The 27,454-nt window shown below is 42.2% G+C and overlaps 1 pseudogene; it reads right to left on the reverse strand.

Annotated features, from left to right (window-relative positions):
• Positions 1-847: 847 nt before the first annotated feature.
• LOC141249767 (uncharacterized) lies at positions 848-9,115 on the reverse strand (annotated as a pseudogene).
• Positions 9,116-27,454: the final 18,339 nt, after the last annotated feature.

Consider the following 27,454-nt stretch of genomic DNA (forward strand, 5'->3'; position numbering starts at 1 on the left):
CAAAAGCCAGCTACCCCTCTATATGCACATACTATATCCATATATGTTGAATGTGAGTGTGGTATGTCTCTGTTATGTGAAATGTGCATTCGCTGTTATTCTTTTCATGCTTAAATGGTTATAATTGGTACACATATCACTCGTTTTACAATCATAGCATGATCAAGAACCTGTGTGAGAGTAGCAGAGAAGACAGTCAGTGGTATTTTTTGGGTTGAGCTACTTCAACAGTTTTACACTTTAATGATTTGCTTAATTGTGAAGTTTGCTTAATGAGGAAGGTTATTTTTGCGGCTCAGAAAGTAATGTCCAAAAAAGTGGCTCAATGAACTAGTCTAAATAGATTTAGAAAAGACACACCTAGATGTTACAACGCATCATACTAGCTTGTCCAGCACAACTATTAGACGTTACATTTTTTCTATTTACAAAGCCACATGTCATTAAAAAAGCAAGTCTCGGATAAAGGTTTCAGCATGTAGTCATTGTAGCGCTTTCATCGAAACAAATAGTCGTTGGAATAGAGCCGTTTCAGAGTTTTGCAGAGATTGAGTCGTTCGAGTATCTAGCTGTTGGCTTAGTCGTGAAACTTTCTTAGGAAGATGAGATAAACTATATATACACGAGTATGCATTCTCTTAAAGTTCTTTACTGTGTTTACTCATTATTCTCCTCTCTATATTCTCCATAAATCCCGCTATTACCCTATGTTAGTTTATGCATCAGTAGCATAAACGTTACGCTGTTTTGATGATTATAAACATAGCATTTGATGTCCATTGTGTGTGAAAGCGTTCCAGGAATAGCTCGAGGTGTTAGAATAGTAGCTTTCACACAAGCGGACAAGCTATTGACTAGCTTTGAGCCTAGCAGGGAAAGCGAGTCTCGCTAAGGAAGTGTTGAAGAATAAAGAACGAAGAAAATAAAAGCCCAGGTGATGAGTTGTGAAGTCCGAATGACTAGCTGAGTGAAGAGAGTCATTCAGAGCTAGTGGACCGAGCTTCAAACTCATAGTGAAGTGTATAAGTGATCGAGAATGAGAAGAGTCTCCAACGGTGGAATCCTACACCAGCTCGTAGAGGATTCAGGTGCAGTGAATGGAAGGCCAAGAAGCTAAGGTGATGTAGGGATATCCCTACAAGGCTCGGATCTAGAGTTCAAACCTTTCAAACATCAAGAACAAGTGTTCTAGATGTTATCCTAGCTTGGAAACAAGTTTGGATGCAAAATAGAGATAGAAGTGAGATGAAAGCAAATGGGATAAGTTCTTGAGTGATCCTTATTCACTCTTGCAAGCACCTTGGACTTAACCTCAACACAATGCAAGCCAACAAGAACAAACAAGCTATAACACAACACAACTAGGGGATATACCACCTAGAGCACCATGAGTTTCCCTAATCAAGTTCATACAATAACAATCACACAAACAAGATATAATTGGGCAAGAGATAATGGTTGTTTTCAGTTGTTCAACCAACAAACCAAGGTGGCCTCCAAATGATAGGAAGGAGTCTATGCTCAACTTACAAATTGTGTGTTTTTAATCAATTCAAAGGCCCGGATAAATGAGCTATCTCTTGGCTTTTATACCAAGTGAGAGCCGGCCCCTTTGAACCTCATAAAGTTCACTTACTTAAGACCAAAATACCCTAAGAAATGTTTCATAACAAACATAAGGAAGCTTGTGCAAAATGCACTTGAAAGTGACATAGCCGGCTAGAGGGCCTATCCGGGTATGTCCTAAAGTTAGCTCTTTGTAGCTTGACTTGGTCCAGAAATGACCAAGTGTTCTTCATGGAATTTGTGGAGGAGAGATACCTCTTTGACATATCAAAAGGGTAGAGGCAATGGGCTTCATCTCCTGGTCCATATGGAGAGCTAAAGTGGCATGTATAACTTGATCTTTGATCCTCTTAGCCATGGCTCTTGTGATTGCTCTTTGAGGAGTTGATGATAGGGATGCTCCTGCATCATTCCCTCCTTCTTTTGAAGGGCCTGACCTCAGGCCATCTTCATGATTGATGATTGGAGCCCCTTCTTCTTGTTCTTCCCCTTCACTAGCTTCTTCATCAACATTCTTGAAAAGAGTAAGGTCTCCAATGTTTGAAAGTGGGATTGACTCCATACTCTTCTGGAAGGTCAATAACATAAGCATTGTCACCAACCACTCTTAGCACTTGGAATGGTCCATCCCCTCTTGGTGAGAGCTTGGAAGTCCCTTAAGTTGGGAAATCTGTCCTTCCTTAGGTGCTCCCACACTAGATCTCCTTCTTTGAGTATGACCTTCCTCCTATGCTTGTTCTTTGCCTCAGCTACACTTGTGGCTAAGCTCTCCAACCTCTCTCTGGTCCTTTCATGTAGCTCCTTGATGAGTTTAACCTGGTTCCCTGCACTATAATCACACTTCTCTTTGCTAGGCAAAGGAATAAGATCAAAGGGGGTTAGAGGGTTAGTACCATACACACACATAAAAGGACTTACCTTGGTGCTTGAGTGTGTGGCCCTATTGTAGGCAAACTCTACATGTGGCAGAATGTCTTCCCATGCTTTAAGGTTAGTCTTAATCAAGGCTCTAAGCATGGCCCCTAAAGTCCTATTAGTCACTTCAGTTTGTCCATCAGTTTGGGGGTGACTAGATGTAGAAATAAGAGCTTGGTTCCTATCTTTCCCCATAATGTTCTCCAAAAATGACTAAGGAACTTAGGATCCCTATCACTCACTATGGTCCTAGGTAGGCCATGTAGTCTAACAACCTCACTAAAGAATAAGTTGGCTTACACTAGTTGCATCTTCAGTTTTATGACTAGGTATAAAGTGAGCCATCTTACTAAACCTATCCACCACCACAAAATAGAATCTCTGCCCTTCCTAGTCCTAGGTAACCCTACAATGAAGTCCATACTAATGTCTAACCATGGGGCACTAGGGATAGGTAGTGGTGAATACAAACCTTGAGGTTTCACTTTGGATTTGGCCCTTAAGGCACTCAATGCATCTTTTAAGCATATGTTTTATGTCTTTGAGCATGTGAGGCCAAAAGAAATGGGAACTCAGTATAGCATGGGTATTGTCCCTACCAAAATGTCCCATTAAACCTCCTTTGTGAGATTCCTCCACAAGAAGAAGTCTAAGAGAACACTTAGGTATGCACACCCTATCAACCTTGAATAGAAATCCTTCAAACAAGTAAAACTTGCCTAAGGGTCCCTTTTCAAGGCAATGAACATATATATCACAAAATCAGAATCATTACTATAAAGCTCTTTGATGTAGGTGAATCCTAACACCTTTGAATCAAGGGTGGTTAGCAAGGTATGCCTCCTAGAGAGTGCATCTGCCACTACAATGTCTTTCCCTTTCTTATACTTGATAATATAAGGGAAAGTCTCAATGAACTCCATCCACCTACCATGTCTCCTATCAAGCTTGTCTTGGCTTCTAAAATGCTTTAGTGACTCATGGTCAGTATGCAAGACAAACTCATTAGGCCACAAGTAGTGTTGCCAAGTTTTCAACACCCTAAACAAAGCATACAACTCTTTATCATATGTAGAGTAATTTAGAGTTGCACCTTTGAGTTTTTACTAAAGAAGGCAATAGGTTTACCTCCTTGCATTAGCACACCTCCAATGCCCACTCCAGAAGCATCACATTCCACTTCAAAAGGCCTTGTGAAATCTGGAAGCACTAGTAGGGGTGCCTCGGTTAGCCTTGCCTTAAGCTCTTGGAATGCCTCTTCTTGGCTGGTTCCCCATTGGAAAACAATGTTCTTCTTTGTAATCTCAGTAAGGGGTGAAGCAATGGTGCTAAAATCCTTGACAAATCTTCTATAGAAGCTAGCAAGCCCTTGGAAACTTCTCACTTGTGTTGCACTAGTTGGAGTTGGCCATTCTTGTATTGCCTTAATCTTCTCTTTGTCAACCTCCAAACCCTTGGAACTCACTACAAAACCTAAGAATGAAACAGAATCTGAGTAGAAATCACATTTCTTAAGGTTAGCATACAAAGAAACTTGCTTGAGTTTGGATAGTACTTCCCTTAAATGATTGGCATGCTCATGGAGTGACTTTGAGTAGATAAGAATGTCATCAAAGTAAACCACCACAAACTGCCCAATGAAGCTTCTTAGGACATGATTAATCAACCTCATGAAGGTTGAAGGAGCATTGGTAAGACCAAATGGCATGACAAGCCACTCATACAACCCAAACTTAGTTTTGAAGGCAGTTTTCCATTCATCACCTTCCCTCATTCTGATTTGATGGTACCCACTCTTGAGATCAATTTTTGAGAAGCAAGATGCTCCATGGAGCTCATCTAACATGTCATCTAACCTTGGAATTGGATGCCTATACTTGATGGTGATGTTGTTGATGGCTCTACAATCCACACACATCCTTAGTGTACCTTCCTTCTTAGGCACCAACAAAACTGGCACAGCACAAGGGGACATGCTTTCCCTTATGTACCCTTTCTCTAACAACTCTTGGACTTGAGTTTCCACCTCCTTACTTTCCATAGGATTCATTTTGTAGGCTGGCCTATTAGGAAGTACCTGCCCTGGAGTGAAATCAATTTGATGTTCAATACCTCTTAGTGGTGGAAGTCCATTGGGTAGCTCTTGTGGGAACACCTCATGGAACTCATCTAGCACTTCTTGGATAGCCTTAGGCAATGTGTAGTTGGGTGCTTCTGATGTCAAAGTGTGAGGCTTGACCAAGCTCATTAGCATAGCATCCTTAGGTAGGAATTCATCCCTTGGGACTTCCTTGAACACTAGCATGGAGTATTGTCCTTGGAACTTGGAGATGTGCAAAACCAGGGGCTTGTCCTTGGTCTTAAGCCTCTCTTTTGGTACCATCTTGCCCTTATCCTTGGTTCTCTTAGCCTCAGCTGCTTACACAATTTGAAAAGGAGTCATAGGTTTCAAGGTAATCCAACTTGCCATTAACCATGAAAGAGTACTTGTTAGAAAAACCATCATGTGTAACTCTATTATCATATTGCCATGGTCTTCCTAAGAGTAAATGACAAGCTTGCATGGGTAATACATCACAAAGTATAGTGTCCACATATGAGCCTAGCTTAAAGGTCACATTACATTGCTTGTGAACCTTGAGTTCTCCACAATCATTCATCCAATGTAGTTTGTAAGGTCTAGGATGCAATATGGAGGGCAAGTCTAATTTTTCTATCAATTCACTACTAGCTATGTTTCAACAACTACCTCCATCAATAATCACATCACAACCTTGTCTTTTATCATGCATCTACTATGGAATATGTTCTCCCTTTGGTTATCTTCAACCAATTCAGTTTGGACACTTAGAACTCTTCTACAAACTAGCACTTCACCATGTTCATAACCTATCTCCTCTGATTCTTCCCCTAAGTCCACATCTAGGTCATTACTAGGTTCATTATCTTCATGCTCACTTTCTAATTCATATTGTCCCATAGCATTAATAAACATAACTCTCTTGTTAGGACAATCTCTCATGAAATGGCCTTTACCCTTGCCATTTAAAGCACTCTAAACTACTAGATCTAGGGTAAGGAGTATTAGACACATTAGGGGGTTTAGAAGTACTCCCTGAGTTTCCATGGCTTGGCCTTGGGGCTTAGGTGGATCCCTTTGTGGATAGGTTCCCTTGGGTGCTTGAGTAGGGGTGGTTGCTTGGCTTGTTAGCCCATGGGGTGCTTGATCCCATTGGCCTAGAAGTTGGCCTTGTTGTTTGCACCATCCTAGCCTTCATCTTCCTTTCAACCTTAATAGCATTATGAAATAATTGTTCACTAGTTTCATAAGGATACATATCTACCTCATTGGAGATGGAAGGGTTCAACACCCTTAGAAACCTTGCATTGGTGGCAATGGGGTCTTCTCTGATGTTGGCCTTGATCATGGCCATATGCATTGCATTATACACTTCCTCCACACTTTGATTTCCTTGCTTCAAGGTCTCTAACTTGTGCCTTAGCTCCCTTGCATGGTGCTCAGGTACAAATCTTTCTCTCATGACCCTCTTCATGTCATCCCAATTCTGGATGGGAGGCTCTTTTCTCTTCTCCCTTGGACCAAGTTATCCCACCACAACATAGCATAATCTTGGAATTCAAGGATAGCAAGTTGTACCTTCTTTTCTTCATTGAAGTTGTGGCATGACCAGATTTGGTCCATCTTTCTTTCCCATGCCATGTAGGTATCCGGATCACACTTGCCCTCAAATGGTGGAATCTTCACCTTTATCTTGCCAATGCCATCCTCTTCTCTTGGCCTAGGCACTTGCTCAAACCCTTGATCATGTCTTGGTTGCCTTGGAGCTGGTCCTAGATGGTGTACTGGGGCATGTCTAGGGGCTTGCTCAAAGGTTTGCTCATGTCTAGGTTCCCTAGGAACATACCCATAAGGGTGATCATTCCTTTGGAACCTTACCCTCCTTCCTCTGCTCCCTCTTCCTCCAAATCTCATGTACCTATCATCCTGAAACTCATCAACAAAATCATCACTATATCTATTCACATTAGGAGAATCAAAGTTAGGAAACTCCCTTGAGTATTGCATAGGTGATGGTCTTGCCAAGGGTGAGACATGTTCTCTAGTTGGTATCCTAATAGGCTCAGGTCTGTTTATGGGTGAGATGGAGCCTATCCTCACATCTTGTCTAGGAATAGGAGCATGGGAGTGTGCATGAGAGGGTTCCCCAGGTTCATACTGGTTCCTTAAGATCCTAGGGGAACTCCTTGGTGATTTCTTTTTTGACTCCAAGGTTGCCATTCTACTAGAAAGCTCTTGGTGATTTCTAGCTATGGTCTCATTAAGGGTCCTTATGAGTGAGGCTAGGTCTGGTTGAGGGTTGGTGATACTTTGTTCTGAGTTGATCAAAGGGTTCACCTCCTCTTGTTGAGAATGATGGGGTGAGCTAGACATTGTCACACAAACAACAAGCAAAGATGTTAAGTTAGAGTAATAACTTGTGTTTGATTTGTGTCTTCCCTCACACTCAAAGATAATCTCACAATCTCTGCTCAATACAGTACCTTATAAGTGTGAAATGATTTGAATGAAGCTAGATTAAGTACACTTAAGGATGCCAAAGAAACAATAGTTATAGCATGCAGTTTAGGTACTTAGGCAACAGAATGTTTAAGTGTGTTTAGCTCAAGAGGGACGAAGGACTATTACCTTAGTTTTAGGTGAACAAGAAACCCTTGGAGTCCCTTGGTAATTGCCTTCAAAAGTTCCTTGGAAAAGGCTGAGGATTGTGTTTAGGAACAGAAGTTAAGTGAACCACCTTAGGTGTACTACTTCTCTTAAGGCTAAAAGGTGGGGTATGGCTTAAGTTGTGAAGGGCACTTTGCAATCCCTTCTCACCGTCTTCACATAGTATTGTGACCACTTGGTCACGTTCCAAATGTTGCACTTGGGGTACACAACAAAAGGTACAAGGTTTAATTAAGAATAGGCAAGCTAGCACGTTACCCGGGTACAAAAGTGTGTTGCAAGCAACTTTGGGTGTGTGTTTCAAGGGGTCAATGAGCTGCAATGGATGTGACTTTTCTTGATCCTTGTAGTGGAGGTTTTTCTAGGTAGAAGGCCCAGGTCACATCCAAAAAGGCACGACCCAATGAGGCTGCAATGTCTTGTGAATAGGCTAGGTCAACACTTTTGAAAAGGAGAAGTGACACTTTACCGCTTTGGGAAAGGTTTTTGGCTTTAGTGTTTGGACAATCTACTCGTGCCCTTGGTCTGATTTTTGTTGCCCTCAATAGATCAAATGTTGTTCTTCATGGGGCTCATAAGTGTTCTTCGTTTGGTCGTGTTTGGATTGAGGGGTGAAGCTTCAAAGTTGGGTTCTTGACCACTTTTGTGCGTGAGATCAAGCACCCGGTTTACTACTTCTGGAACGATTTTCTTTGCCTTGGTCAGAACGATCTACTCGGTGGAATTGGATGATTTTTGTTGCTGTAGAAAGATCAAGACCTGTACGTTACACTTTGTTCATATTGTTCTTGAAGATGGTTGTGTTTGGTAGGGCTAAAAGGCTTGGCTTCCGGTATCTTGCTCGGCGCTGGTTCCCGGAACAAGGCACCGGTCCGGGTGAAAGGTTGGTTTTTCCTTGGAACTTCCGAAGTGTAACTTAGGGAATTCCTTAGGCAACTTCCTCACCTTCAACCTTGGTTTTAGTCCTGCAAAAACTTCAAGCAATCATCTTGGTTAGACCAAAGAAACAAGGTAAAGAAAAGGCTAGCTTTTGTGGGTTTTCAACAATGTTTTTGTCAAGTGTTCTTGCAAGAACTTTGCAAGGCACTCGGTTTTGGGTTTTCTAAGGTGAACAAAGGATGAACTCACTGAGCTCTGATACCACTTGATGTAGGGATATCCCTACAAGGCTCGGATCTAGAGTTCAAACCTTTCAAACATCAAGAACAAGTGTTCTAGATGTTATCCTAGCTTGGAAACATGCTTGGATGCAAAATAGAGATAGAAGTGAGATGAAAGCAAATGGGATAAGTTCTTGAGTGATCCTTATTCACTCTTGCAAGCACCTTGGACTTAACCTCAACACAATGCAAGCCAACAAGAAACAAACAAGCTATAACACAACACAACTAGGGGATATACCACCTAGAGCACCATGAGTTTCCCTAATCAAGTTCATACAATAACAATCACACAAACAAGATATAATTGGGCAAGAGATAATGGTTGTTTTCAGTTGTTCAACCAACAAACCAAGGTGGCCTCCAAATGATAGGAAGGAGTCTATGCTCAACTTACAACTTGTGTGTTTTTAATCAATTCAAAGGCCCGGATAAATGAGCTATCTCTTGGCTTTTATACCAAGTGAGAGCCGGCCCTTTGAACCTCATAAAGTTCACTTACTTAAGACCAAAATACCCTAAGAAATGTTTCATAACAAACATAAGGAAGCTTGTGCAAAATGCACTTGAAAGTGACATAGCCGGCTAAAGGGCCTATTCGGGTATGTCCTAAAGTTAGCTCTTTGTAGCTTGACTTGGTCCAGACATGACCAAGTGTTCTTCATGGAATTTGTGGAGGAGAGATACCTCTTTGACATATCAAAAGGGTAGAGGCAATGGGCTTCATCTCCTAGTCCATATGGAGAGCTAAAGTGGCATGTATAACTTGATCTTTGATCCTCTTAGCCATGGCTCTTGTGATTGCTCTTTGAGGAGTTGATGATAGGGATGCTCCTGCATCATTTTCAAACAAGTAAAACTTGCCTAAGGGTCCCTTTTCAAGGCAATGAACATATATATCACAAAAATCAGAATCATTACTATAAAGCTCTTTGATGTAGGTGAATCCTAACACCTTTGAATCAAGGGTGGTTAGCAAGGTATGCCTCCTAGAGAGTGCATCTGCCACTACATTGTCTTTCCCTTTCTTATACTTGATAATATAAGGGAAAGTCTCAATGAACTCCATCCACCTACCATGTCTCCTATCAAGCTTGTCTTGGCTTCTAAAATGCTTTAGTGACTCATGGTCAGTATGCAAGACAAACTCATTAGGCCACAAGTAGTGTTGCCAAGTTTTCAACACCCTAAACAAATCATACAACTCATTATCATATGTAGAGTAATTTAGAGTTGCACCTTTGAGTTTTTCACTAAAGAAGGCAATAGGTTTACCTCCTTGCATTAGCACACCTCCAATGCCCACTCCAGAAGCATCACATTCCACTTCAAAAGGCCTTGTGAAATCTGGAAGCACTTGTAGGGGTGCCTCGGTTAGCCTTGCCTTAAGCTCTTGGAATGCCTCTTCTTGGCTGGTTCCCCATTGGAAAACAATGTTCTTCTTTGTAAGCTCAGTAAGGGGTGAAGCAATGGTGCTAAAATCCTTGACAAATCTTCTATAGAAGCTAGCAAGCCCTTGGAAACTTCTCACTTGTGTTGCACTAGTTGGAGTTGGCCATTCTTGTATTGCCTTAATCTTCTCTTTGTCAACCTCCAAACCATTGGAACTCACTACAAAACCTAAGAATGAAACAGAATCTGAGTAGAAATCACATTTCTTAAGGTTAGCATACAAAGAAACTTGCTTGAGTTTGGATAGTACTTCCCTTAAATGATTGGCATGCTCATGGAGTGACTTTGAGTAGATAAGAATGTCATCAAAGTAAACCACCACAAACTGCCCAATGAAGCTTCTTAGGACATGATTCATCAACCTCATGAAGGTTGAAGGAGCATTGGTAAGACCAAATGGCATGACAAGCCACTCATACAACCCAAACTTAGTTTTGAAGGCAGTTTTCCATTCATCACCTTCCCACATTCTGAATTGATGGTACCCACTCTTGAGATCAATTTTTGAGAAGCAAGATGCTCCATGGAGCTCATCTAACATGTCATCTAACCTTAGAATTTCACTTCTCTTTGCTAGGCAAAGGAATAAGACCAAATAGAAGCACAAGGAAAAGCTAGGGTTTCGGAGAAATCCCGGCACATCAGGGATGCTTACGCGCATGTCTCGGCGCAGTCACGTCCTGCTACGGGACTTGAACTTGAGTGTCGTGGGATGGCGCACGACGTTGGGGAGCAGGCGCGCACCCGGAACGATCGCGCATCTTCAGGCGCGGTCGCGTAACTGGCACCAACGGCTCCGACTATAGCCTTCTTTCTGTCTTTACTTCAGAAGCCCATAATTTTCGTATTTAGTGTCTTGGTCTCGCGTTGTCTTAAGCATGACAATATGCAGTCTAGACATGCGAAATCCCTTCTTATAGGAGCTAATGTCCACGTATTATGATGTATTACACGCTGCATATCAAACCCCTACACTTAAACCTTGATGGTCCTTGAGTAAGGTGTTGCTAACTCCACACAAACGCAGAGGGTATGGATGGATTGAAGGTAGTGGTCGTTTTCTCTGCACTCTAACTCTCGGTACCTACAATCATAAAGCAATGTGAGTAGATTCCGACTCTAGAACAAAACTTCAAAACAAAGCAAATTAACTAATTAGACTCTAACTAGAAATGGTATCAAGTATCCCCCAACATTTGAACTATGCTTACCTCTACGCAAATGCAATCACCTAAATCACCAAACTATACTAAAGTTGTCTCTATCCAAGTGACATATAAGTGCGAATAACGAAGTATTAAATAAGCGACTAGAATTCTTCCTAACATGCTTCCTACTTTTGAAAATTCTGCACAAGTTCCAATGCTGTTGAAAACAACCATCAACCACATTCTACTCAAGTTAAATCACATGCATTTTTCGTTGCTCCCTTTTATCTTATTACACTTTTTATGCACTTTCATATTTTGCGTGTAGGGCACGTCCATTTTATGGTCTAGGCCAATTTTTTTTTAGATAGAACCTGTCCATTTTATGGTCCAGGCTACTATGAAACTCTTTGATTAATAGGACATGGAGGAAAACCCTCGGTTATTTTTCACACATCGAAGATCGAGTTCTCTTCCGACTTTCTTTTACTTGTAGCTCACTACCTTTATACTTTTCTTTTTCTTTTTCTTTTTGATGTAATAGGACGAAAACAGTTTATTATGACATAACGATAAACAAAAGAAGAGGAGGTGATTATTATGCAGTCTTAATAAGGTTCTAATCCTTCTAGTTATATTTCACATGATCATGCCTATGTCCTCTACTTAATCCCATATATCCTCACTATACATACTTGAAATATTAACATCTAAGGCATAGTAGGATGATTTGAAGATCATGAATCTTTATAGAAGCTCACAAAGTCACATATAATGGGAAAACTAAGAATACCGACTCTAAAAATTTACCAAAAGGGGAAAACTGACACAAAATTTTTAAATGTAGTGAAATCTGAGGCTAATATCACCCCCCCCCCCCCCACTTAATCCACACAATGTCCTCATTGTGAGATAAGAACACATATAACGCAAGGGGAGAAAGGTAAATTACCTCTTCGTCGGGCTGCCTCCTAGTCAGCGCTTTTGTTTAACGTCGTTGGCTCGACGTTTATCTCTTATCAACCTACTTGAGGCCCCTCTATGTCCATATCTTTAATAAATCTTCTCTTCTTTTTCAAGACGTAGGATCGGACACCTCGCCTTTTTCTAACTCTCTCATCATACCACCCTTTCTTTTTAAACTGTCCGGGGGTTACTGCCTTGTGTTGGGCCATTAACTTCTTCTTCTTTTTTGTGTGTGGCCCTTGTTGAAGTTTGGCAAGCCAGGGTGCAGATGCTCAGGTTTCTAGCGTCGTGGGTGGCGTGAGATTTGGGTGGCGGTCCGGTTCAATTTCATCTCCCGGATCGAGTGTCTCTCCGTTGTTGGCTAATCATAGTCTTGGTCATGATCATTGTTGTACATCGATGGGAGAGCTTGGTGACAAAGGAAGCAACGGGGGACGCGCAGGCGTGCGAAGACAAAGCAAGGTCGCGCTGATTGTAAGGTGGCTTGCCGCGGGCGCGCTGTGGAGGGTTTGGTCGCGCTATAGGTTGCGGAATGATCACTGTCAAGACGCAGTCGCATGCCTCCACGGCGCGGTCATGCATTCCTTCAGTATCAGGCACGCGGTCGCGCATTATGGAGCGCGATCACGTTTGTTATGTTGAAGGGGTTGCGTGGTTGCGCCTAGTGATGGCGTGGTCGCGCTCATCTTCAGTGTTGGGGGCGCGGATGTGTAATTTTGTAGTGGATGGTTCGTGGTCTCTCCTCTCGGGTTGTGGGAACACGTTGACGGGCTCCTCGGTTTCAACTTCACTCTGCATGTCATCCGATCCTTGATCGTCATTCATCTCTACAACTTTGGTGGTGCTAAGGCACCTCGGCATTGTCTCTTGATACCGCAAGTCATTGGCATATCTTTGCAACCGAATGTGCATTAAATGCCACAATTGCTTAATCCGGTCCTCCGCATAGTTAATCAATTATTGCACATGCCAAGGGAACCAGTCCCCATATCCTTCAACAACGCAACCCAACATCTCCTCGAGATTGTACAGCTGGTCTACCGTATCCATGATCTCAGGAACTTCCTTGTCCATCATTCCTTTAAATACATCAAGTAGACTAATTAGTAGTACGGGCGCTGACCGTTAAACGGCCAACATCGGAGTCAATCAAACTAATATCGAAAGAAAAGAAAATTTGGTTCCCCGACAACAGCGGTGATTTGTCTCTAGTTCTCCGGCCATAATAAATACCTTCCATCTCCTCTACAAGAGTAGAGTGTTGGCGTTGTCGTGTCCTCGGCCGGGTCTTAAACTTGTATCTTGTGGGCTGGTGCGCGGCGTTGGGGCGTAGGCGCACCCAGCGCGATCGCGCGTCTTCAAGCGCGGTGGCGTAACTGGCGCCAGCACCTCTGACTTATACGCTTCTGTCTATATTTACTTCAGAAGCCCATAATTATTGTATTTATTGTCTTGGTTTTTCTTGATCTGAATCATTACAATATGCACTCTAGACATGCCAAATACCTTGATATATGAGCTAGCATCCACGTATTATGATGTATTACGCACAGCCTATCAAACCCCTAAAATTAAACCTTGCTAGTCCTCGAGTAGGCTGCTTCTAACTCCACATGAACACAGATGGTATGGATGGATTGCCGGTAGTGGTCGTCGGCTCCGCACTCTAACTCTGGGTACCTACAATCATAAAGCAATGGGTGTAGATTCCGAATCTAGAACAAAACTTCAAAGCAAAGCAAATCAACTAACCTGACTCTAACTAGCAACGGTATCAAGAATCCATAAACATATGAAATATGCTTACCCTAGGCAAACTCAATCACCTAAATCACCAAATGATACCGAAGTTGTGTCTATCCAAGTGAAATATAAGTGTGAATAATGAAGTATTAATAAGTGACTAAAACTCTTCCTAACATGATTCCTACTTATGACATCCAATACTGTTGAAAACAACCATCAACCACACTCTACTCAAGTTAAATCAAATGCATTTTTTGTTGCTCCCTTTTATCATATTACACTTTTGTTTTTGCACGTTTACATTTCGGGTTCAGGGCCTGTTCATTTTATCGTCTAGACCAAATATTTTTTTAGGTAGAACCTGTCCATTTTATGGTCGAGGCTACTATGAAACTCTATGCTTAATAGGCCATGGAGGATAGAACCCTTGGTTATTTTTCACACCTCGAAGATCGCGTGCTCTTCTGACTTTCTTTTACTTGGAGCTCACTACCTCTATATTTTTCTTTTTCTTTGTATTTTTGATGCAAAAGGAAGGAAACAGTTTATTATGATATAACAATAAACAAAATAAAATGTGGTGATTATGCAATCTAATAAGGTTCTAATGCGTTCTAGTTATAATCCACATTTTCAAGCCTAAGTCCTCTACTTAGTCCCACATATCCTCACCATACATACTTGAAATATTTACATCTAAGGCATAGTAGGAAGATTTGAAGGTCATGCATCTTTATACAAGCTCACAACGTCACATATAATGGGAAAACTAAGATTACCGACTCTAAAAATTTACCAAAAAGGGAAAACTGACAAAAAAGTTTAAAATGCAGTTATACTAAGGCTAATCCCCTCCCCCACACTTAATCAACAAAATGTCCTCATTGTGAGATAAGGACACATATAACTCAAGTGGAGAAAGATAAATTACTTCTTCGTTGGGTTGCCTCCCGGTCAGCGCGTTTGTTTAACGTCACTAGCTCAATGTTTGTCTCTTCTCAACCTACTTCAGGCCACTTGATGGCCATATCATCAATAAATCCTCTCTTCTTTTTGATGACGTAGGATCGGACACCTCGCCTTTTCCTAACTCTCTTGTCGTACCACCCTTTCTTTTTGAACTGCCATGGGTGTACTACCATTTGTTGGTCCTTTAGCTTCTTCTTCTTTTTCTTGTGTGGCCCTTGTTAGATTTCGGCAAGCTGGGGTGCAGTTGCTCGGGGTTCTAGCTTCTTGAGTGGTGTGAGATTTGGGTGGCGGTCCGGTTCAAGCTCATCTCCCGGATTGAGTGTCTCTCCATTGTTGGCAAATGATAGTCTTGGATCATGCTCATTGAAGTAAAGAGATGCGGAGAACTCGGTGACCAAGGCAGCAATGGGGGCCGCGCGGGCGCATGAAGACAAAGCACGGTCACGCCGATCGTAAGGTGGCTTTCCACGGGAACATTGTGGATGGCCCGGTCGCGCTAGAAGTTTTGGAATGATAACCGTCAAGATGCGGCTGCGTGCCTCCACTGAGCGGTCGCGCGTTCCCTCAGTAACAGGCACGCGGTCACGCATTATGGGTTATGGTCGCGTCTGTTTTGTAGAGAGGGTTGCGCGGTTGCGCCTAGTGATTGCTCGGTTGCTCTTCTCTTCGGCGCTGGGGACGCGGACATGTGATTTTGTAGTTGCTGGTTCGTGGTCACTCCCTTCGGGTTGTGGGAACACATTAATGGGATCCTCGGTTTCAACTTCACTCTGCATCTCATCCGATCCTTGATCGTCATTCATCTCTACAACTTTGGTGGTGCTAAGGCGCCTTGGGATTGTCTCTTGATATATCTTTGCAACCGAATGTGCATTAACTACCGCAATTACTTAATCCGGTCCTCCGTGTAGTTAATCACTTGTTGCACATGCCAAGGCGCCGGTCCCCATATCCTTCAGCAACGCAACCCAACATCTCCCCGAGATCGTCCAGCTGGTGTTGAGTATCCATGATCTCAGGCACTTCCTTGGCCATCATTCCTTCAAATACATCAATTAGACTCATTAGTAGTACGGATACTGACCTTTAAACGGCTAGCACCAGAGTCAAGCAAACTAATATCGTAAGAAAAGAAAAATTGTTTACCCAACAACAGTGCCAATTTGAAGGACGGAGATTTGTCTCTAGTTCTCTACTGTCAAAATAAACCCCTTCCAACTCCTCTACAAGAGTAGAATGGCAAGTAGGCGTCGAATCCCACAAGGAACCGAAAATCAATCAATTCTTACGATACTAATGCAACTAACTAAGAAAACTAACAAAAGGGAGTTTAATAAAACTGATTTATATGTTTGATTTAAATGGGATGAACACTTCAAATGCTTGGTCCTCACCTATTAGCATGATTCAATGGTCCTAGGTTCCTCCATTTGGGTTCTCTCTCCTATACCTAATGCCTATATGTCCTCTAATTGCCTTAATCTTTGTTCTATAATAGCTAAGTCAGTCAACTAACCCTTATATCCCTTACCTACAAATCCATCCCTAAAAATATTAAGACTTCCTCCTAGATATCATAATTCACAAAAATAGATAGGAAGGTGCAGCGCCACTTGGATACTAACACCTCATTAACCTCCACATCGCTACAAGTCCAACTAGTCCAAGTAGTGATTTTTTCTACTAAGTAGGCAGGGTTCTCCAACTAGGATAAACTAGGCCCTAGCTATATTATATTGAACTAAACAACCTAGCTGATCAATCATTAATACAAATTCAATTCAATAGATAATAAACGCAAGAGGATAAGAAATACAAACATATTATAAATGAGAACCAACGATAGAAACCTCACATTGAATTAGCTTAGCGGCTCGAACCAACCATACAAAGTCTAGGAGACTACTCCTGGCGCATTTCTAAACTACATAAATTGAAATGAAAGGTAAAAGGTGATTAGGGAGGAGCCATAGCTCACCCTATTTATTTAAATGACATAGCATTAACCTACTAAATCCTATCCCATAGTTTACAAATGGAGGAAACCCAAAGCCTAACCGCAGCAGAAGGAAAAGCTAGGGTTTCAAAGAAATCCCGGCTCGTGAGAGGCACGGGCACGCGTGTGTCGGCTCGGTCGCGTCCTATGTCGGGCCTTGCAAATGCGGTTCGTGGGCTGGCACGGGCGAGCGGCGTTGTGGCGCGGGCGCGCATCCGGCTTGATTGTGCATCTTCAGGCGCGGTCGCGTCACTAGCGCCAGCAACTCCGACTTGTGCACTTCTGGCTGTCTTTCCTTCGCAAGCCCATAATAGTCGTATTTAGTGTCTTGGATTTGCTTGTTCTGAATCATGACAATATGCACTCTAGACATGCCATATCCATTAATATAGGAGCTATCTGCCACGTATTATGATGTATTATGTGCTACCTATCAAACCCCCACACTTAAGCCTTGCTCGTCCTCGAGTAAGCTGCTGCTAAATCCACATGAACGAAGGAGGTTCTGGATGGATTCATGGTAGTGGTAATCAGGTCCGCACTCTAACACCTAGTACCTACAATTATAAAGCAATGGGTGTTGATTCCGACCGTAGAACAAAACTTGAAAACAAAGCAAACTAACTAACTAGACTCTAACTATCAATGGTATCAAGTATCCCTTAACATTTGAACTATGCTTACCTCTACATATATGCAATCACCTAGATCTCCAAACTATACCAAAGTCGTCTCTATTGAAGTGACATATAAGTGTTAATAACCATGTATTAAATAAGCAACTAGAAATCGTCCTAACATGCTTCCTACTTATGACAATCTGCACAAGTTCCAATACTATTGAAAACAACCATCAACCACACTCTACTCAAGTTTAAATCACATGCATTTTTCGTTGCTCCCTTTTTATCCAATTACATCTTTTTTCACTTTTACATTCTAGGTGCAGGGCCCTTTCATTTTATGGTCCAGGCCAAATTTTTTTGTAGGTAGAACCTGTCCATTTATGGTCCTAGATACTATGAAACTCTTTGCGTAATAGGCCATGGAGGATCGAACCCTCGGTTATTTTTCACACCTCGGAGATCGCGTGCTCTTCCGACTTTCTTTTACTTGGAGCTCACTACCTTTATATTTTTCTTTTTTTTTTCTTTTTGATGCAAAAGGAAGGTAACTGTTTATTATGACATAACGATAAACAAAAGAAAAGGTGGTGATTATGCAATCTTAATAAGGTTCTAATGTGTTCTAGTTATAATCCACATGTTGAAGCATAAGTCCTCTACTTAATCCCACATATCCTCACCATACATATTTGAAATATTAACATCTAAGCCATAGTAGGAAGATTTGAAAATCATGTATCTTTATAGAAGATCACAAAGTCACATATAATGGGAAAACTAAGATTACCAGCTCTAACAATTTACCAAAAAGGGAAAACTGACACAGAATTTTTAAATGTTGTTATATCTGAGGCTAATAACCTCCCCCAAACTTAATCCACAAAATGTCCTCACTGTGTGATAAGGACACATATAACTCAAGTGGAGAAAGATAAATTACCTCTTCAACGGGTAGCCTCCCGGTCAACGCCCTTGTTTAACATCGTTGGCTCGACGTTTGTCTCTTATCAATCTACTTCAGGCCCCTCGATGGCCATATAATCAATAAATCCTCTTTCTTTTTGACGACGTTGGATCGGACACCTCTCCTTTTCCTAACTCTTTATTCGTACCAACCTTTCTTTTTGAACTATCCGAGGGGTACTTCCTTGTCTTGGGTCTTTATCTTCTTCTTCATTTTCTTGTGTGGCCCTTGTTGGAGTTCGGGAAGCTGGGGTGCAGATGCTCATGGTTATAGCTTCCTGAGTGATGTGAGATTTGGTGGCGGTTCGGTTCAAGATCATCTCCCGGATCAAGCCTAAGTCCTCTACTTAATCCCACATATCCTAACCATACATACTTGAAATATTAACATCTAATGCATAGTAGGAAGATTTGAAGATCATCCATCTTTATAGAAGCTCACACAGTCACATATAATGGGAAAACTAAGAATACCGACTCTAATAATTTACCAAAAGGGGAAAACTGACACAAAAATTTAAATGCAGTGATATCTGAGGCTAATCCCCTCCCCCAGATTTATTTCACACAATTTCCTCATTGTGAGATAAGGACACATATAAGTCAAGTGGAGAAAGATAAATTACCTCTTCGCCGGGTTCCCTCCCGGTCAGCGCCTTTGTTTAACGTGGTTGGCTCAACGTTTGTCTCTTCTCAACCTAAGTCAGGCCCCTCCATGCCCATATCAACAATAAATCCTCTCTTCTCTTTCACGACGTAGGATCGGACACCTCGCATTTTCCTAACTCTCTCGTCGTACCACCCTTTCTTTTTGAACTGTGTAACGGTACTACCTTGTGTGGGCCTTTATCTTATTCTTCTTTCTCTTGTGTGGCCTTTGTTGGAGTTCGGCAAGCCAGAGTGCAAATGCTTGGGGTTCTAGCTTCTTGAGAGGTGTGTGATTTGGATGGCGGTCCGGTTCAAGATCACCTCCCGGATCGAGTGTCTCTCCATTGTCATCTAATGATAGTCTTGGATCATTCTCATTGATGTATAGTGATGCGGAGAACTCGGTGACTAAGGTAGCAACAGGGAACAAGCGGGTGCGCGAAGAAAATTTGGGTTCCCCCAATCGTAATGTGGCATGGCTCAGGCGTGTTGTGGAGGGCGCGGTCATGCTATAAGTTCTGGAATGATCACTATCAAGACGTGGTAGCGTCCCTCCATGGCGCGGTCGCTCATTCCCTCAGTAACAGGCACGCGGTCGCGCATTGTAGGGTGCGGTCGCTTCTGTTCTACAGAGAGGGTTGCGAGGTCGCGCCTAGTGATGGCACGGTCGCACCCCTCTTTAGTGTTGGGGGTGCAAACTTGTGATTTTGCAGTGGCTGGTTCGTGGTCTCTTCCCTTGGATTATGGGAACACGTTGACAGGCTCCTCATTTTCAACTTCACTCTTCATCTCATCCGAGCCTTGATCGCCATTCATGTCTGCAACTTTGGTGATGCTAAGGCGCCTCAGGATTGTCTCTTGATACCGCAGCTCCTTGTCATATCTTTGCAACCGAATGTGCATAGACTGTTGCAATTTCTTAATTCGGTCCTCCGCGTAGTTAGTCACGTGTTGCACATTCCAAGGGCACCGGTCCTCATATCATTCAGCAATGCAACCCAACATCTCCTCGAGATCGTTCAGTTGGTCTAGCGTATCAATGATCTCAGGCACTTTCTTGGCCATCATCCCTTCAAATACATCAAGTAGACTCATCTATAGTACGGATGCTTACCATTAAACGGCCAGCATCGAAGTCATTGAAACTAATAGCGTAAGAAAAGAAAAATTGGTTCCCCAGCAACGGCGCCAATTTGACGGGCGGAGATTTAACTCTAGTTCTCCGGTCAAAATAAAACCTGTTGGTTATATGAACTAGCCCCTTAGTTCTTGTAACTGTTAATGCCTCAGTTTTAATGATAACAAACTACCTTATGATCTAATATGTTTATTGAGTGAGATATCGCAGGAAATTGATAGGCCTTTGAAGGTTTAAAGCGTGGAAAGCAACAAGCTTAAGAGAAGATGCAAGAGCGAGTTCAACGAGTGGAATAGCGCTCAAGGTGCTTAACTAGGAGCAAGGGAACCGAGGGATACTGAAGGGGACCAAACATGAATAGTGAAGTATCGAGCCGCAGAAGTAACACGCTATACAAGGAGGACGTGCTCAAGGGGACCGAAGACACTCAAGGGGTGTATATATGGAAAGAAATCTTCCTAGAGCTATAGAAGGAAATATTTGATTTGCCAAGGATTTACCAGATTCGAGATCTTAACATTTGAAGCTAGTTTTTCATTAAACTTGGTTAGTTTAGATTTAGTAGTTTCTTTATTATTATCTTGATGCTTTTAATTAATTAATTCTCGGTGATTATGCCATAGTATAAATAGTTTAGTTCATTCATCTTTGTATGTGGTTGTCGAACTAGAGAGAAAGAGTGCATCTTTATTTAAAGCTTAGGCAATAGCGAGGAGAGTTTAGAGAAACTAAGAACTGTGTGTTCGCCTAGTAGTTGTAAGTCTCAAAAAAAATCAAATCAACAATATTTTTCGAATTGAAGTGTTTGTTTGTTCTTAGTCTTATATTTCAACACAAAATTTCAATCTTTAGTTATACTAAGATCTTCATGATCCACAATTGGTATCAGAGAATTCCAATACGGCAATGAAGAACTCAGAGTTCAACCTTGGCATGTCCCTCAACAAACCTCACCAGCTTCGGGAAGGAGAACACGATTGGTGGATGGGAGTGCACACGAGTTTCTTGAAACTCAAGACTACCAATGCTGGAAAATCATAGAGCTTGAAGACAAGGTACTCCATGAGTTGAAGGAAAGAGCACAATGGCAACCAAGTCACTCTGCCAAGATGGAGAAGAACAGAAAACCTCGACAGCTGATTCTGTGTGGACTCACTCGCACAAATATTGATAAGGTCATTGGCATACAAACGGCCAATGACATGTGGGAAGCCATCATCACCATACACAGAGGTAGCGAAGAAAGAATGATACCAGAAAGTTCACGCTTCAAAGGGAGTTTTATCCCTTCAAACAACTCCCTGGTGAAAGCGTGTCAGCCTGCCAATCGCGCTTCACGACTTTAATCAACAAATTGACTGCCTCTGATGTAGTTGTCCCTCCCTCAGAGCAGACGCTGGTTGTTATCTATGCTATGAGTGAGAAATTCGAGCTCACTCGAAGAATTGCTTTCATGTCCCCAGACTGCAAGAAGCTCTCAGTGGTTGATATATTTGGCAAAAATTTTGACAGAGAGAATGCTGACTCTCTAAAGGGTTTACGAGTAAAAGAAGCCAGTGGAACAACGCTGAAGCTCACAAAGGTGCTTGAGAAGATGGACATCAATGTCGGTGAAGAGGATGATGATGATGATACAAAAGTCGCTCTCATGACAAAAATGGTAAAAAAGTGGTTCTCAAGGAGTGATTTGGACCAGGAGAATCATCATCTTCGGCTAAGCGTGATCTCAAGGAGTATACATGCTATAACTGCCAAGAGATGGGACATCTTGCCAAGACGTGCACTAACCCAAAGGTAGAGGCCACCGAGAAGAAGGCACTTTTCTCAGCATGGGAAGAAGATTTGATGAAGCTCACCTTCATAAAGGATTCTAAGGCAAATGTCTCATGGCCAATGCAGAGGCTTTTACTTCTGAGATAAAAACTCTCGAATCCTTCCCTAATCGTTTGAACATTCTTGAAAAGAAAGACCTTATTAATATGATTAAGGGACTACTAGAAGATAACGAAGCTTTAGAATATCAAATTACTAAATATGAAGAGGAAGTAACTGAACTACGTAGTGAATGTTTAGACTTCTCCAATAGGTTAGCTGACAAAGAAAAGGCCTTAGTAAAATCTAGGAAACTGAGTCTGATGACGAAATCCTGTGAGGGCTACAAGGGTAAGCAACCTCAAGGGGGGTCGCTAAAGGATTTAGAACTCAAGTTAGAAAGTGACTTAGGGCTAATTTTTACGAAGATCACCGAATTAAATAAATCTATTAATTGGAAAACGGTGAACCAAACTGTCTTCATTACTACACAAAATGCATTTTAGCCTATGACTTATTAGCCCGGACAATGACTATCCGGGATGAATTGTTGCAATAGAAACAATCGGATAGGGCTATTTTATAGATGCAACCTATCTGCCCGAATATATTTTTTGACATCCGGGCTAAAACTATAGATACTACGTTTATGTAATCAACATAAGAGCCCAGGAGTGTTGATTTTTCGTTATATTCGGGCTCTTAAGTCCCCCTAAATTTTCCCACATCCTAACAGCTCCTATTTTAACATCCGAGTTTTATATTAACATGATATCCGGGCTTCATTGTGCACCGAGTGTTTGTTTTTAATTTTTTAAAAAATATATACAGAAAATGAGCGCAAATTTTTTGCATTGGATTAGCGGTTATTTCCTTTCCTTCAAATCCATCCTTTCGTCTTCAACGCCCATTCTTCTTCAATTTCAACGCCTTTCATCTTCAACGCTCCATTCTCCTTTGTCTTCAACATTCACCATTCCCGGCAGCTTGTCTTCATCATCCCGGCGGCTCATCGTCCGCTTCCTGTGAGCATTCTCCATTCTCCATTCTCCTCAGACCTAATACGGATTCTCCTCTAATTCGCAATCTAATTCTCCATCGTCAATCTCAGGGACGGCCTAATTCGCCTCTAATAGGAGGAAGAGAAGGTATCTACTCGTCCTTCTCCTACTTCTTCTCAGGGACGACCTAATAAGGTATGTCACTGATGTCCCTAAATCTTCTACTTCTTTGTTGAATTAATTCAACTGCTACTTTAAATCTCCTATCTGAATTTGTGAGTGAGATATGGATATTCATCCTCTGTTATTGTCGTCCATTTCTCATGTGCTAATGAACGCGTCCGTATCTGCTTGTTGTTGTGGTTTTTGAGTCTCGTGATTTGAGACAGCCCCAAGCCACTTGTAAACACTTTAGCTTCTCTAGTTATTCTGCTGTGTCTTTCTCTAGTGTTCTGCTGTGTCATCAAGCAAATGGTTCTCTAAACATAATAAATGAGATTAAAGGATAAATTGATTGTGAAAAACAAGGCGGAATTGGGTTATCTGGAGATGGTGGCAATGCAGGTTGTATGCCTCTGGTGGAAATTGATTGCAGTCAGTTGGGAATTATAAAACTTAGGTGGATTGCAGGAATTTCACATGGCTGAATTGGAGTTAGTAGAAAAGCCAACGGCTAGTAAACTCTCTGAACTGACTCCAGATACTATAGATTTCCTTCAGTTACTTTGGAAAATAGAAAAACCCTGAGTAATGACTTCAAATAGAATAACTTTGAACCTAATTAACATGAGACTGATTTTTTACACTAAAAATTCACATGGTTTGGTTTTACTAGTTTATGATATTCATATCACAATGATGAATAAGGAATGTATCTGATTGACTGATTCTTAAAGATGGGTGGGAAAAAAATGGAATTTCAGGTCCTTTTATTGGGATGTGAATGGATGAGACACAAAGCCACTTTCTCCCTCTACATCTCTCTAAATTGTACACAAACAAATGCCAGAATCAGATGCCAATTTTTCATACCCAATATATATCTTCTCTTTCTCTCTTTTTCTGTTAAGATAATCAACAGAATAGATGCCTGGTGGAAGAACTTAGAAGCTGCTTTCTTTCTATCTTTCTTGGGCTGTATTTTTTGGAATCTCTTTTTCTAATTTGGATTGCTTTAGCTTGATATTCTATGGGGCATACACCTACCTGATTACATCAAAGCCTTCAAGTCGGAGTTACTAGGAAATGAAAAAATCCTAATGTATAAAATAGACATGAAAATAAAATGGGCTATTATTTTGAAGAGGCTACTTTTTAAAGAACACGTCCACTATGTGTCACTTCGAAATTAATCAAGAATTCTGTTACTGCAAAATACCACAAATGGAAGGGCAAAACAGAGCACCTGAGTAGTGGCTGAATGTGAGAGACAGAGGGAAGCAATATGTAGTGGAATTTGCTGACACAAACTCATCAACAATCCGTGTCTTTCGGCAGAGCCCATAGTGAACACGTTTATTATTTTCAATATTTTTGGGAAATAACCAACAGAAAACATTTATTATTTTCAGATATTCAATCATGCAGTTGTAGTTTGTGAACACGTTTTCAATATTTTGAATCATGTGTTATATTACTGCTTTATGTAATCATATAATAGTTGTAGAGCTGTCAAAAAATAACTGAGGTAAACTTCCTATATTATGTGCACTGGAAATTATATCTATCACTTTTCAGAAGGTTGAAATTGGCAGCTTTGCTCTAGATTTTTTTCCTGGACTAATTTGGTTGAGCCAAGGAGGCTTCTTTGGAGAAATGGGTTTATATAGTTACGGTGCTGTGTTAGCTTAATAAATTGTGACCAACATAAATATACTTTCAATTCTACTAAAACTAAACGAGAATCAGTTCGAGTCACATTATCAGTAAAGGCCATCAACAAAGAGTTTCTGAAGCTAGAAAAATCTTTAAAATGCTAGACTAAGCTATTTGACTATTCTTATTGGTCTCAACATCTATTTGTTTATTCTTTGATGCTATCATGTTGTGGTAATGGATGCAGATAAACCTAGAAAATTCTCAAGTATATTCTTTCAAACTACTTAAACATTCTGAAGCAATGAAAAGGTATGGAAGATGTTTTACCCTCGATGAGAGCTTGTAACGAGATTTGCTCTATTTTCTTCACGGGGCAGTTTAGACCTCGAGAACAAACTTTTCGTGTTTTGTGCAGTACTTCCTCTGTTCGAGATTCAGAGGTGAGCATGCGAGACTCTAGCTCCCTCGAGGAGAGCTTATCCTCGACGATCCATCGTCCTGCGCTATCCGGGGGTGGTAATCAGGGTGACCACTCGATTGCCGAGGCCGAGCCAAGCACTCAAAAGCCCGCCTCTCGCTCCACTGCAATTATTTATGACACTTTTCCACCGTCACCACCGAGGGTTGTGCTCGAGGACGTAGCCGTGCCAGTTGTAGTACCCGCTCGATTGCCCCTAGTAATCATTCTCGACGGGCGTATTGCCCCGGTTCCCTGCCGAGTCGAGGGGTACAAAATGAGGGTCTCGACCTCAACCGTCAAGACCTATCATCTGGTGGATTACGCGGCCGAGTTCCCCTTTCCCACGCGGGCCGGTTCTTACCTTACCAATCACCAACGGGAGAATGCTCAACGACTATGGTCCTTATTTTCCTATCAGTCGACATGCCCTGCTGGCGGGTTTTTGTTTGCCCAACCCCCAATTCTTCCGGGACATCCTCGACGAGCTGAACCTTAGCCTACTCAGAGTCACCCTAACTTTTGGAGGCATATGACAGCGTTCCATCTTCGTTGTGAGGAGATCGGTTACACTCCCTCTGCCCACCTCTTCCGAGCCTTGTACAAACCAACTACTTATCTATGGGGTCTTATTACATGCACCAGCCGATGTAGCCCCACCCAGTATAAGATTCTCGACAACGAGACCAGTTGGATTCGTCGATGGATCTTGGTGAAACCTCCCAGGGAGCACCGTGTGAATCATAGTATCCGCGTGTCAAAGGTTAGCGAATGGACCTCTTTGTATAGCGCCGAGCAGCTCGAGAAGACCAGGGATGACTTCTGCTCGTTCCGAAAATTATGTCTGAATAGATATAATGATATTATCGATTTTCTTGCTCGCCGAGGGCTTAGCCTAATTCCCCCTCCTCGGAGTAGGGTCTTTCTTCCTTAGGGCATTATTTTGTATTGGTTGCGATATATTGAGACGTATCTAACTTGTTTCTTGATGATGCAGATTCGGCCTTCGAGTTTGTAAACATAGAGGATGACGATGACCATGTGGTCCCTCCTCACCACACTCCATCCAATATGGTGGTGACGTTATCCAGCTCCGGGGACACATAGTCTGTGCTACCTCCAATTGAAGTCCTCCCCGAGAATAATATTCCCCATTCTGAGTGCGTAAAAAAGAAGAAGACTGTGTCATCCAAGACCTCGTCGCAGCCCAACAAAAAACGACATGTGGCGAAGGATGCAGCTGTGCCAAGGGCCTCAACGATGACTCCAAGGAGCCCCGCCCCCTGAATAGTATGGACGGCCCTTCGATCAAGAGCGTTGTAGGCTTTCTACTGACCCCTGAGCTGGCTCGCCAACCCCTAGCGTGGTCTATTCCGATCCCCTTTCCTCAACCGTCGATTAGGAAAATGACCGAGGATGACGCGGTCGAGGAGTCACAACTGCTGGATGGGGTGAGTTATCGTGGGCTTCTTGTTTGGGCTATTGCATTTTTTTCGATTATCATTTATGATTTCTTCTTTCCAGGCTGTTTATCTGTGCATGGCCGCCATGACCAAACTCGGGAGCCGGACTCAATGTGCTATGGCTGAATTGTCAAGAAGCTATGATGAGTTGACGAAGATGGTAAGTGATCTGAGGGCGAAGGTCAACAATATCCAAGAGGATGCGGCCAACAAGAAAAAGCTTCTCCAAGCCTCTCTTGACAAGAAAGACAGACGCCTCAAGGAAAGGGAACTTGAGTTGGATCTGGAGGTCGAGGGGAAAATGAAGGATGAGTCCGAGAGGGACGCTCTTTCCAACGAGCTTCAGAGGATGAAGGAGGATCAGGAGAGAGTGCTCGCGGATGCCCGCCAAGAGGTCGTCAACAAATTTGCTTCCAGCCACCGCGAAGGTTCTCGTCAACGATTTCTTACCCAGTACTAGGTGAACACCTTCTGCGAGGGGGATAAACTTCAGGCGGCCGAGCAGGGTCTCCCAAACTTCAAGATTGATAACAAGAAGTTGTACGGCTACTCTCTGATTCCTTCCAAGTACACCGCATCTCCCTGGGTGCCTATGCTATAGACGACGACCAGACTCTCGAAGCCTGGGCCGACACCACTATTCCTACGGCGAGTGTTCCTACCATCTGTCGCGAGCCCGAGGTTCCTAGTGGTGTGATGGACTTCGCAAAAACTAAGCGTGCTATGATTGCTATGAAGAAGGTCTCGACAGGCTCATCTCTTCCCTCCGTGACGGCTTCTTATTTTTTCTCTCTACACATCGAATACTCTTAACGCTTGTGGCCCCTCGGGGTATGTAATATAGTTTTTTTACTTGCTATGGT

Source organism: Phyllobates terribilis, unplaced genomic scaffold, assembly GCF_046119375.1.
Source record: "Phyllobates terribilis strain yellow unplaced genomic scaffold, ASM4611937v1 Scaffold_5111__1_contigs__length_54338, whole genome shotgun sequence".
In the NCBI taxonomy this organism is placed as follows: Eukaryota; Metazoa; Chordata; class Amphibia; order Anura; family Dendrobatidae; genus Phyllobates; species Phyllobates terribilis.